The 13,788-nt window shown below is 47.3% G+C and overlaps 1 protein-coding gene across 1 annotated transcript in view; it reads left to right on the top strand.

Moving 5' to 3' along the window:
• Window positions 1–3,962: 3,962 nt before the first annotated feature.
• The window catches only part of LOC124018173 (protein diaphanous homolog 3-like), a gene marked incomplete at its 3' end in the record, with an annotated part of 30,520 nt that continues 20,694 nt past the window's right edge, over window positions 3,963–13,788 (top strand). Inside the window, exons 1-2 of the mRNA XM_046333435.1 lie at window positions 3,963–4,069; window positions 10,688–10,783. The remainder of the gene's footprint in view (window positions 4,070–10,687; window positions 10,784–13,788) is intronic.

The following is a 13,788-nucleotide window of genomic DNA, read 5'->3' as shown; positions in this document are numbered from 1 at the left end:
TGTCAGAGAGGGGAGTGGGCGTCGCCTGCCTGGGGTATAAAGGGGAGCGTGCGCTGTCAGCAGCCACAATCTCTACCAGGAAGTGTAGGTGTTAGACAGCAGGAAGTGGTAGAGATAAGAAGAGCGAGAGTAGGGGTGTTCGGCCAATCATAGAGGCAGGATGAGTCCCAAATGACACCCTATTCCCTACATCGTTCACTACATTTGTCTGAGGTCCAATAGGGCTCTGGTCAGATGTAGTGCACTATTTCGTAGGGTAGGGTGCCATTTGGGAATATAACCCTATCAGAGGAGACAGAGGCCTTATAGATATGAAGAGAGACGCACACAGGGATTTTACAGACTAACACACACACACACACACACACACACACACACACACACACACACACACACACACACACACACACACACACACACACACACACACACACACACACACACACACACACACACACACACACACACACACACACAGGCTCAGTAAAGGAAACATATTTTCAAAAGAACATGCAACACTGCTGTCATTTGTAGTGAGTCATTTATATATCCCTGGGCTTTAGTGAATCACACAGAGCACCTACTGTGAGGATCAACCTCCCTGGGCTTTAATGAATCACACCGAGCACCTACTGTGAGGATCAACCTCCCTGGGCTTTAATGAATCACACCGAGCACCTACTGTGAGGATCAACCTCCCTGGGCTTTAATGAATCACACCGAGCACCTACTGTGAGGATCAACCTCCCTGGGCTCTAGTGAATCACACGGGAGCACCTACTGTGAGGATCAACCTCCCTGGGCTTTAATGAATCACACCGAGCACCTACTGTGAGGATCAACCTCCCTGGGCTTTAATGAATCACACCGAGCACCTACTGTGAGGATCAAACTCCCTGGGCTTTAATGAATCACACCGAGCACCTACTGTGAGGATCAACCTCCCTGGGCTTTAGTGAATCACACAGAGCACCTACTGTGAGGATCAACCTCCCTGGGCTTTAATGAATCACACAGAGCACCTACTGTGAGGATCAACCTCCCTGGGCTTTAATGAATCACACAGAGCACCTACTGTGAGGATCAACCTCCCTGGATTTCAGCTGACAGTGACTTGTGTCCAAACGGACATGCAGGGGATGTTATAGACCAGCCATCAGAGATCTGGTACATGTTATAGAGACTAGTCATCAGATATATCTGGTACATGTTATAGAGACTAGCCATCAGAGATATATCTGGTACGTGTTATAGAGACCAGCCATCAGAGATATATCTGGTACATGTTATAGAGACTAGCCATCAGAGATATATAGAGACTAGCCATCAGAGATATATCTGGTACATGTTATAGAGACTAGCCATCAGAGATATATCTGGTACATGTTATAGAGACCAGCCATCAGAGATATATCTGGTACATGTTATAGAGACTAGTCATCAGAGATATATCTGGTACATGTTATAGAGACTAGCCATCAGAGATATATCTGGTACATGTTATAGAGACTAGCCATCAGAGATATATAGAGACTAGTCATCAGAGATATATCTGGTACATGTTATAGAGACTAGTCAGTCATCAGAGATATATCTGGTACATGTTATAGAGACTAGTCATCATATATATATATATATATATCTGGTACATGTTATAGAGACTAGTCATCATATATATATCTGGTACATGTTATAGAGACTAGTCATCAGAGATATATATCTGGTACATGTTATAGAGACTAGTCAGTCATCAGAGATATATCTGGTACATGTTATAGAGACTAGTCAGTCATCAGAGATATATCTGGTACATGTTATAGAGACTAGCCAGTCATCAGAGATATATCTGGTACATGTTATAGAGACTAGTCATCAGAGATATATCTGGTACATGTTATAGAGACTAGCCAGTCATCAGAGATATATCTGGTACATGTTATAGAGACTAGTCAGTCATCAGAGATATATCTGGTACATGTTATAGAGACTAGCCATCAGAGATATATAGAGACTAGCCATCAGAGATATATCTGGTACATGTTATAGAGACTAGCCATCAGAGATATATAGAGACTAGCCATCAGAGATATATCTGGTACATGTTATAGAGACTAGCCATCAGAGATATATCTGGTACATGTTATAGAGACTAGTCATCAGAGATATATAGAGACCAGTCATCAGATATATATCTGGTACATGTTATAGAGACTAGTCATCAGAGATATATCTGGTACATGTTATAGAGACTAGTCATCAGAGATATATCTGGTACATGTGATGTTATAGGAACTGACCTAAAACAGGGAATTTTTACTCGGATTAAATGTCAGGAATTGTCAAAAACGAAATGCATTAAAATTACAGAATGAACCGTTAGCTAAATGAGTAGTAGGCTACAACGAGCAACCAACGAGTGTGCTGTTGTTTTCTCTGAATGGGGTTGGTGAGAAAGTGCAGCATGTTAGCCACAATTAGCCTTGCTAGCTACAATTAGTCTACCTAGCTACCTAAAATTAGCCTAGCTAGCTAGCTACAATTAGCCTCGCTTGCTAGCTAGCTACAATTAGCCTCGCAATCTAGATGAAATTAGCCTCCCTAGCTAGCTACAATTAACATCGTTAGCTAGCTAGCTACAATTAGCCTCGCTATCTAGATGAAATTAGCCGCCCTAGCTAGCTACAATTAACATCGTTAGCTAGCTAGCTACAATTAGCCTCGCTATCTAGATGAAATTAGCCGCCCTAGCTAGCTACAATTAACATCGTTAGCTAGCTAGCTACAATTAACCTTGCTAGCAATCTACAATTAGCCTATCTAGGATATCCAACACAACTTCATGGCACTATTCAAATAGTACAATTATTTCCAACTCTCCATCCTTAGTGGGCCAGCCCACTAGCAATTGGAGTTTCAGCCAATAAGCTTCAGCCTCTCGCCATGTTAGCTAGCAAGACGAACACACAGCGGAGTAAGAGAGAACAGGGGTGTGGTACACATAGCTGCACGTTGTCGGGGACCATTCTTCGCTAGTGGGGATAACTTTGAGAACTAATGGCTAAAAAAGTATCGTAGAATCTCTCTTTTTATGTTCATTGATAAAATCTTTAACTATAATAGTATGAGTGGGTTGTAAGTGGTCTCCCTGGTGAATGGAAAAGGGTGTCTGTAATAGTCATGTCTCTCTCTGCCTTTTCAAAAGGCTTCTCTCTCTCTCTCTGTACTCCTGATGCTTTGACAGCATGATGCTCTGAGTTGCCGGGCGACCGCAAAATTGCCTGTTTTCATTTCAAAAGCTCCCTTTTCTTGCTTTCTCCGAATCGCTGAATCACCCCCCTCACCACCAAATCACAGACACACACAGACACATCACACTTTCTTTCTGTGGACCATATTCTCTCTTCTATCATGTTCCCTCTTTTTATTCAGTTTAAAAAAAACCTCCCTTCTCCTTTCTTTCACACAATCTCTCTCCTCTTATTTATCTCTCTCTGTGCTCTCCTTTTCTCCTCTTCCTCCTTTTCTCCTCTTCCTCCTTTTCTCCTCTTCTTCCTTTTCTCCTCTTCCTCCTTTTCTCCTCTTCCTCCTTTTCTCCTCTTCCTCCTTTTCTCCTCTTCTTCCTTTTCTCCTCTTCCTCCTTTTCTCCTCTTCCTCCTTTTCTCCTCTTCCTCCTTTTCTCCTCTTCCTCCTTTTCTCCTCTTCCTCTTTTTTCTCCTCTTCCTCCTTTTCTACTCTTCCTCCTCTTTCTACTCTTCCTCCTCTTTCTACTCTTCCTCTTTTTACTCTTCTCTTTTTCCTTCCTGTTTTCTACTCTTCATCCTCTTTCTACTCTTCCTCCTCTTTCTACTCTTCCTCCTCTTTCTACTCTTCCTCTTTTTTCTACTCTTCCTGTTTTCTACTCTTCCTCTTTTTCTCTTCCTGTTTTCTACTCTTCATCCTCTTTCTACTCTTCCTCTTTTTCTCCACTTCCTGTTTTTTCATCTTCCTCTTTTTCCTCCTCTTCCTCTTTTTCCTCCTCTCTCACTGCTCACCGAAGACTGTGAAGAGAGTGAGCCTACCGAAGTGCCACGTAAGTCATCATGGGTGTTTTTTAGGGGTGGGGGGGTGTTGTCACCCGTGTGTTGGTTCCTCTACACCCTTCTGTGACCAGTGGTCCTTGACTGAGCCATGTACCCCTACCCCTTCCTCTGTATCCCTCTACCCCTTCCTCTGTATCCCTCTACCCCTTCCTCTGTATCCCTCCCCCTTCCTCTGTAACATCCCGGGGTGTCTGAAATGGCTCTTGGTGATGTTCGACCCATTCCCCTGACTGTGTTTAGACTACAATTGAAGACTTGGAGAGGCAGGTAAACTCATGGTTAGAGGGGGAGGCAGGTAGCCTAGTGGTTAGAGGGGAGGCAGGTAGCCTAGTGGTTAGGCAGGGGGGTTAGACAGGTAGCCTAGTGGTTAGAGGGGGAGGCAGGTAGCCTGGTGGTTAGAGGGGGAGGCAGGTAGCCCTAGTGGTTAGAGGGGGAGGCAGGTAGCCTAGTGGTTAGAGGGGGAGGCAGGTAGCCTGGTGGTTAGAGGGGGAGTGGTTAGAGGGGGAGGCAGGTAGCCTAGTGGTTAGAGGGGGAGGCAGTGGTAGCCTAGTGGTTAGAGGGGGAGGCAGGTAAACTAGTGGTTTAGAGGGGGAGGCAGGTAGCCTAGTGGTTAGAGGGGGAGGCAGGTAGCCTGGTGGTTAGAGGGGGAGGCAGGTAGCCTGGTGGTTAGAGGGGGGAGGCAGGTAGCCTAGTGGTTAGAGGGGAAGGCAGGTAGCCTAGTGGTTAGAGGGGGAGGCAGGTAGCCTAGTGGTTAGAGGGGAGACAGGTAGCCTAGTGGTTAGAGGGGGAGGCAGGTAGCCTGGTGGTTAGAGGGGGAGGCAGGTAGCCTAGTGGTTAGAGGGGGAGGCAGGTAGCCTGGTGGTTAGAGGGGGAGGCAGGTAGCCTAGTGGTTAGAGGGGGAGGCAGGTAGCCTAGTGGTTAGAGGGGAAGGCAGGTAGCCTAGTGGTTAGAGGGGGGCAGGTAGCCTAGTGGTTAGAGGGGGGGCAGGTAGCCTAGTGGTTAGAGGGGAAGGCAGGTAGCCTCCTGGTTAGAGGGGGAGGCAGGTAGCCTCCTGGTTAGAGGGGGAGGCAGGTAGCCTGGTGGTTAGAGGGGGGAGGCAGTTAGCCTAGTGGTTAGAGCGTTGGATTAGAAACCGAAAGGTTGCTGGATCGAATCCCTGAGCTGACAAGGTACAAACCTGTAGTTCTGTCCCTGAACAAGGCAGTTAACCCTGTTAGGCCGTCATTGACAATATGAATGTGTTCTTAACTGACTTGCCGAGTTAAATCAAGTTTAAAATATCTAAAGTTCTGTTAAATCTTCAAGGCTTCACTCCCAAACACTCCTGCACCTCCTCTTCTCCCCTCCTGTCCTCCTCCTCCTCTTCCTCACTCAAAACAATCCTATAGACTTAGTAACTAGATCTACCGTAGCTAACATACTTAGTAACTAGATGTACCGTAGCTAACAGACTTAGTAACTACATCTACCGTAGCTAACAGACATAGCTAACAGACTTAGTAACTAGATCTACCACAGCTAACATACTTAGTAACTAGATCTACCGTAGCTAACAGACTTAGTAACTAGATATACCGTAGCTAACATACTTGGTATCTACTAACAGACTTATAACTAGATCTACCGTAGCTAACAGACTTAGTAACTAGATGTTACCTAGTAGCTAACAGACTTAGTAACTACCACAGCTACATCTACCGTAGCTAACAGACTTAGTAACTAGATCTACCAGACTTAGCTAGATCTACCGTAGCTAACAGACTTAGTAACTAGATATACCATAGCTAACATACTTAGTAACTAGATCTACCGTAGCTAACATACTTAGTAACTAGATATACCATAGCTAACAGACTTGGTATCTACATATACCGTAGCTAACATACTAAGCTAACAGACTTAGTAACTACATCTACCATAGCTAACATACTTAGTAACTAGATCTACCATAGCTAACAGACTTAGTAACTAGATATACCATAGCTAACATACTTAGTAACTAGATATACCGTAGCTAACAGACTTAGTAACTACATCTACCGTAGCTAACATACTTAGTAACTAGATCTACCATAGCTAACAGACTTAGTAACTAGATCTACCGTAGCTAACTGACTTAGTAACTAGATCTACCGTAGCTAACAGACTTAGTAACTAGATCTACCGTAGCTAACAGACTTAGTAACGAGATCTACTGTAGCTAACAGACTTAGTAACTAGATCTACCATAGCTAACAGACTTAGTAACTAGATCTACCATAGCTAACAGACATAGCTAACAGACTTAGTAACTAGATCTACCATAGCTAACATACTTAGTAACTAGATATACCATAGCTAACATACTTAGTAACTAGATCTACCATAGCTAACTGACTTAGTAACTAGATCTACTGTAGCTAACAGACTTAGTAACTAGATATACCATAGCTAACTGACTTAGTAACTAGATCTACCATAGCTAACAGACTTAGCTAACAGACTTAGTAACTAGATCTACTGTAGCTAACTGACTTAGTAACCAGATCTACCATAGCTAACAGACTTAGTAACTAGATCTACCATAGCTAACAGAATTAGTAACTCCATCTACTGTAACAATGGACTGTGTTCTTCTGTTGTGTGTGTTGATGGGAGCCAATGGGATTACGCCTGCAGAGGTCTCCCAGGGCCAAACACAGACCTCTTTACATTTTAATTAAGCCCAGTGTGTTAGGGAAAGGAAAGGAGAAAGCCCAACCGGAGGCTCTAACAGACTCCTTTTTCCTCAAGATTAACCTCCGCTCTTTCCCACTTCCAACAACAGAATTAGTAACTCCATCTACACACACACACACACACACACACACACACACACACACACACACACACACACACACACACACACACACACACACACACACACACACACACACACACACACACACACACACACACACACACACACACACACACACACACACACACTACTGCCTCCTGCACCACCCGGGTCTGCCAGCGCCGTAATTAGAACACAAGACAATTACCCAGCTTCCTCTTGGGAGGCACATTTTGTTCTCTTAATCTGGTGTCTTAAATAATTAAAGCAGCCATGAAACCCCGTGTTGTCTCTCTCCCCCGTACTCCCCTGGTCTCTATCTGATCTCTGTCTCCTCTCCTCTAACCCTCTGTTACTGTAGTGAGGTTGAGGAGGTGCACTGCTGTTTGCTCTCTCTATCTCCTCTGGTCTCTGTATCTCCTCTGGTCTCTGTATCTCCTCTTGTCTCCCCCCCCCATCGATGTCTCCCCCCCCCATCGATCTCTCCTCTCCCCATCTCCCCCTCCTCTCCCCCATCTCTCTCTCTCTCTCCCCCATCTCTCTCTCTCTCCCCCCATCTCTCTCTCCTCTCCCCGCATCTCTCTCTCCTCTCCTCGCATCTCTCTCTCCTCTCCTCGCATCTCTCTCTCCTCTCCTCGCATCTCTCTCTCCTCTCCCCCATCTCTCTCTCCTCTCCCCCCATCTCTCTCTCCTCTCCCCCATCTCTCTCTCCTCTCCCCCATCTCTCTCTCTCCTCTCCTCCTCTCCTGTCCTCTGTGTATGGGATATGTAGGTCTTTAACAGCAGCTATCATCATATTGATATTGGTGCCGTTATGCCAACAGGGACATTACACAGAATGTTCTCCGCTATGTGAACCCACCCGTGCCTGTGTGTGTGTGTGACCCCTCTGCTTCACAGCTTTCCCATAATCCTCTCCTCCACAGCCCTCCGCTGGTGTGAGATCATGTTAGGACTGAGCGTGACCACCGCCCGTACACGATACTACCCAGTAGACCCAGCAGGGTGGGATGCTACCCAGTAGACCCAGCAGGGTGGGATGCTACCCAGTAGACCCAGCAGGGTGGGATGCTACCCAGTAGACCCAGCAGGGTGGGATGCTACCCAGTAGACCCAGCAGGGTGGGATGCTACCCAGTAGACCCAGCAGGGTGGGATGCTACCCAGTAGACCCAGCAGGGTGGGATGCTACCCAGTAGACCCAGCAGGGTGGGATGCTACCCAGTAGACCCAGCAGGGTGGGATGCTACCCAGTAGACCCAGCAGGGTGGGATGCTACCCAGTAGACCCAGCAGGGTGGGATGCTACCCAGTAGACCCAGCAGGGTGGGATGCTACCCAGTAGACCCAGCAGGGTGGGATGCTACCCAGTAGACCCAGCAGGGTGGGATGCTACCCAGTAGACCCAGCAGGGTGGGATGCTACCCAGTAGACCCAGCAGGGTGGGATGCTACCCAGTAGACCCAGCAGGGTGGGATGCTACCCAGTAGACCCAGCAGGGTGGGATGCTACCCAGTAGACCCAGCAGGGTGGGATGCTACCCAGTAGACCCAGCAGGGTGGGATGCTACCCAGTAGACCCAGCAGGGTGGGATGCTACCCAGTAGACCCAGCAGGGTGGGATGCTACCCAGTAGACCCAGCAGGGTGGGATGCTACCCAGTAGACCCAGCAGGGTGGGATGCTACCCAGTAGACCCAGCAGGGTGGGATGCTACCCAGTAGACCCAGCAGGGTGGGATGCTACCCAGTAGACCCAGCAGGGTGGGATGCTACCCAGTAGACCCAGCAGGGTGGGATGCTACCCAGTAGACCCAGCAGGGTGGGATGCTACCCAGTAGACCCAGCAGGGTGGGATGCTACCCAGTAGACCCAGCAGGGTGGGATGCTACCCAGCAGGGTGGGATGCTACCCAGCAGGGTGGGATGCTACCCAGTAGACCCAGCAGGGTGGGATGCTACCCAGTAGACCCAGCAGGGTGGGATGCTACCCAGTAGACCCAGCAGGGTGGGATGCTACCCAGTAGACCCAGCAGGGTGGGATGCTACCCAGTAGACCCAGCAGGGTGGGATGCTACCCAGTAGACCCAGCAGGGTGGGATGCTACCCAGTAGACCCAGCAGGGTGGGATGCTACCCAGTAGACCCAGCAGGGTGGGATGCTACCCAGTAGACCCAGCAGGGTGGGATGCTACCCAGTAGACCCAGCAGGGTGGGATGCTACCCAGTAGACCCAGCAGGGTGGGATGCTACCCAGTAGACCCAGCAGGGTGGGATGCTACCCAGTAGACCCAGCAGGGTGGGATGCTACCCAGTAGACCCAGCAGGGTGGGATGCTACCCAGTAGACCCAGCAGGGTGGGATGCTACCCAGTAGACCCAGCAGGGTGGGATGCTACCCAGTAGACCCAGCAGGGTGGGATGCTACCCAGTAGACCCAGCAGGGTGGGATGCTACCCAGTAGACCCAGCAGGGTGGGATGCTACCCAGTAGACCCAGCAGGGTGGGATGCTACCCAGTAGACCCAGCAGGGTGGGATGCTACCCAGTAGACCCAGCAGGGTGGGATGCTACCCAGTAGACCCAGCAGGGTGGGATGCTACCCAGTAGACCCAGCAGGGTGGGATGCTACCCAGTAGACCCAGCAGGGTGGGATGCTACCCAGTAGACCCAGCAGGGTGGGATGCTACCCAGTAGACCCAGCAGGGTGGGATGCTACCCAGTAGACCCAGCAGGGTGGGATGCTACCCAGTAGACCCAGCAGGGTGGGATGCTACCCAGTAGACCCAGCAGGGTGGGATGCTACCCAGTAGACCCAGCAGGGTGGGATGCTACCCAGTAGACCCAGCAGGGTGGGATGCTACCCAGTAGACCCAGCAGGGTGGGATGCTACCCAGTAGACCCAGCAGGGTGGGATGCTACCCAGTAGACCCAGCACAGTGTGTGTGTAACAGTGTGTGTGTGTAACAGTGTGTGTGTGTAACAGTGTGTGTGTGTTAACAGTGTGTCTGTGTAACAGTGTGTGTTTTAACAGTGTGTGTGTAACAGTGTGTGTGTGTGTTAACAGTGTGTGTGTGTAACAGTGTGTGTGTGTAACAGTGTGTGTGTGTAACAGTGTGTGTGTGTTAACAGTGTGTCTGTGTAACAGTGTGTGTTTTAACAGTGTGTGTGTAACAGTGTGTGTGTGTGTTAACAGTGTGTGTGTGTAACAGTGTGTGTGTGTGTTAACAGTGTGTGTGTTAACAGTGTGTGTGTGTAACAGTGTGTGTGTGTGTAACAGTGTGTGTGTGTGTTAACAGTGTGTGTGTTAACAGTGTGTGTGTAACAGTGTGTGTGTTAACAGTGTGTGTGTGTTAACAGTGTGTGTGTGTAACAGTGTGTGTGTGTAACAGTGTGTGTGTGTAACAGTGTGTGTTTTAACAGTGTGTGTTTTAACAGTGTGTGTGTGTTAACAGTGTGTGTGTGTAACAGTGTGTGTGTGTAACAGTGTGTGTGTGTAACAGTGTGTGTTTTAACAGTGTGTGTTTTAACAGTGTGTGTGTGTTAACAGTGTGTGTGTTTAACAGTGTGTGTTTTAACAGTGTGTGTGTGTGTAACAGTGTGTGTGTGTGTAACAGTGTGTGTTTTAACAGTGTGTGTGTGTGTGTGTGTGTGTGTGTGTGTGTGTGTGTGTGTGTGTGTGTGTGTGTGTGTGTGTGTGTGTGTGTGTGTGTGTGTGTGTGTGTGTGTGTGTGTGTGTGTAACAGTGTGTGTGTGTAACAGTGTGTGTGTGTAACATAATGTAACGTGTCTCCTCCAGCCGTCCAGGATGAACAGGGTCTGGAAGCAAAGAGATCCATCAAGAAGAGGATTAAACAGCTGAAGGTGCTGGACCCAAAGATCGCCCAGAACCTCTGTGAGTACTGAGACACACACACAGATCGCCCAGAACCTCTGTGAGTACTGAGACACACACACAGATCGCCCAGAACCTCTGTGAGTACTGAGACACACACACAGATCGCTCAGAACCTCTGTGAGTACTGAGACACACACACAGATCGCTCAGAACCTCTGTGAGTACTGAGACACACACACAGATCGCTCAGAACCTCTGTGAGTACTGAGACACACACACAGATCGCCCAGAACCTTTGAGTACTGAGACACACACACAGATCGCCCAGAACCTCTGTGAGTACTGAGACACACACACAGATCGCCCAGAACCTCTGTGAGTACTGAGACACACACACAGATCGCCCAGAACCTCTGTGAGTACTGAGACACACACACAGATCGCCCAGAACCTCTGTGAGTACTGAGACACACACACAGATCGCCCAGAACCTCTGTGAGTACTGAGACACACACAGATCGCCCAGAACCTCTGTGAGTACTGAGACACACACAGATCGCCCAGAACCTCTGTGAGTACTGAGACACACACACAGATCGCCCAGAACCTCTGTGAGTACTGAGACACACACACAGATCGCCCAGAACCTCTGTGAGTACTGAGACACACACACAGATCGCCCAGAACCTCTGTGAGTACTGAGACACACACACAGATCGCCCAGAACCTCTGTGAGTACTGAGACACACACACACACACACACACACACACACACACACACACACACACACACACACACACACACACACACACACACACACACACACACACACACACACACACACAGATCGCCCAGAACCTCTGTGAGTACTGAGACACACACTGTTAACATCTAAGTTACACACTAGAGGCCGACCGATACCGATTATTTGAAGGCCCCAAAAAAGCCGATACCGATTAATCGGACGATTGTTTTTAAATGTATTTGTAATAACGACAATTACAACAATACTGAATGAACACTTATTTTAACTTAATATAATACATCAATAAAATAAATTTAGCCTCAAATAAATAATGAAACATGTTCAATTTGGTTTAAATAATGCAAAAATAAAGTGTCGGAGAAGAAAGTAAAAGTGCAATATGTGCCATGTAAGAAAGCTAACGTTTCAGTTCCTTGCTCAGAACATGAGAACATATGAAAGCTGGTGGTTCCTTTTAACATGAGTCTTCAATATTACCAGGTAAGAAGTTTCAGGTTGTAGTTATTATAGGAATTATAGGACTATTTCTCTCTATACCATTTGTATTTCATTAACCTTTGACTATTGGATGTTCTTATAGGCACTTTAGTATTGCCAGTGTAACAGTATAGCTTCCGTCCCTCTCCTCGCTCCTCCCTGGGCTCGAACCAGGAACACATCGACAACAGCCACCCTCGAAGCAGCGTTACCCATGCAGAGCAAGAGGAACAACTACTAGAAGGCTCAGAGCGAGTGACGTTTGAAACGCTATCAGCGCGCACCTCGCTAACAAGCTAGACATTTCACATCGGTTACACCAGCCTCAGCCTTGGGAGTTGATAGGCTTGGAAGTCATAAACAGCTGCTGGCAAAACGCACAAAGTGCTGTTTGAATGAATGCTTACGATCCTGCTGCTGCTTACCACCACTCAGTCAGACTGCTCTATCATGTTTTCTCTAGTTCCTCCAGTTCCTCGTTGATATCTGTGTGTGTTCTCCAGTTCCTCATTGATATCTGTGTGTGTTCTCCAGTTCCTCATTGATATCTGTGTGTGTTCTCCAGTTCCTCATTGATCTCTGTGTGTGTTCTCCAGTACCTCATTGATCTCTGTGTGTGTTCTCCAGTTCCTCGTTGATATCTGTGTGTGTTTCCAGTTCCTCGTTGATCTCTGTGTGTGTTCTCCAGTTCCTCGTTGATATCTGTGTGTGTTCTCCAGTTCCTCGTTGATCTCTGTGTGTTTTCTCCAGTTCCTCGTTGATCTCTGTGTGTTTTCTCCAGTTCCTCGTTGATCTCTGTGTGTTTTCTCCAGTTCCTCATTGATCTCTGTGTGTGTTCTCCAGTTCCTCATTGATATCTGTGTGTGTTCTCCAGTTCCTCATTGATCTCTGTGTGTGTTCTCCAGTTCCTCGTTGATCTCTGTGTGTTTTCTCCACTTCCTCATTGATATCTGTGTGTTTTCTCCACTTCCTCATTGATATCTGTGTGTTTTCTCCACTTCCTCATTGATATCTGTGTGTTTTCTCCAGTTCCTCATTGATCTCTGTGTGTTTTCTCCAGTTCCTCGTTGATCTCTGTGTGTTTTCTCCACTTCCTCGTTGATCTCTGTGTGTTTTCTCCACTTCCTCCAGTTCCTCATTGATCTCTGTGTGTTTTCTCCAGTTCCTCGTTGATCTCTGTGTGTTTTCTCCACTTCCTCATTGATGTCTGTGTGTTTTCTCCACTTCCTCCAGTTCCTCATTGATCTCTGTGTGTTTTCTCCAGTTCCTCGTTGATCTCTGTGTGTTTTCTCCACTTCCTCATTGATATCTGTGTGTTTTCTCCACTTCCTCATTGATCTCTGTGTGTTTTCTCCAGTTCCTCGTTGATCTCTGTGTGTTTTCTCCACTTCCTCATTGATATCTGTGTGTTTTCTCCACTTCCTCATTGATCTCTGTGTGTTTTCTCTACTTCCTCCACTTCCTCATTGATATCTGTGTGTTTTCTCCACTTCCTCATTGATCTCTGTGTGTTTTCTCCACTTCCTCATTGATCTCTGTGTGTTTTCTCCACTTCCTCCACTTCCTCATTGATATCTGTGTGTTTTCTCCACTTCCTCATTGATATCTGTGTGTTTTCTCCACTTCCTCATTGATCTCTGTGTGTTTTCTCCACTTCCTCCACTTCCTCATTGATATCTGTGTGTTTTCTCCACTTCCTCATTGATATCTGTGTGTTTTCTCCACTTCCTCATTGATATCTGTGTGTTTTCTCCACTTCCTCATTGATATCTGTGTGTTTTCTCCACTTCCTCATTGATCTCTGTGTGTTTTCTCCAC

The sequence above is a fragment of the Oncorhynchus gorbuscha genome, unplaced genomic scaffold (assembly GCF_021184085.1).
Source record: "Oncorhynchus gorbuscha isolate QuinsamMale2020 ecotype Even-year unplaced genomic scaffold, OgorEven_v1.0 Un_scaffold_419, whole genome shotgun sequence".
NCBI lineage: Eukaryota > Metazoa > Chordata > Actinopteri > Salmoniformes > Salmonidae > Oncorhynchus > Oncorhynchus gorbuscha.
Note: the sequence above shows the minus strand (reverse complement) of the source record. Positions and strands in the feature narration are given on the sequence as shown.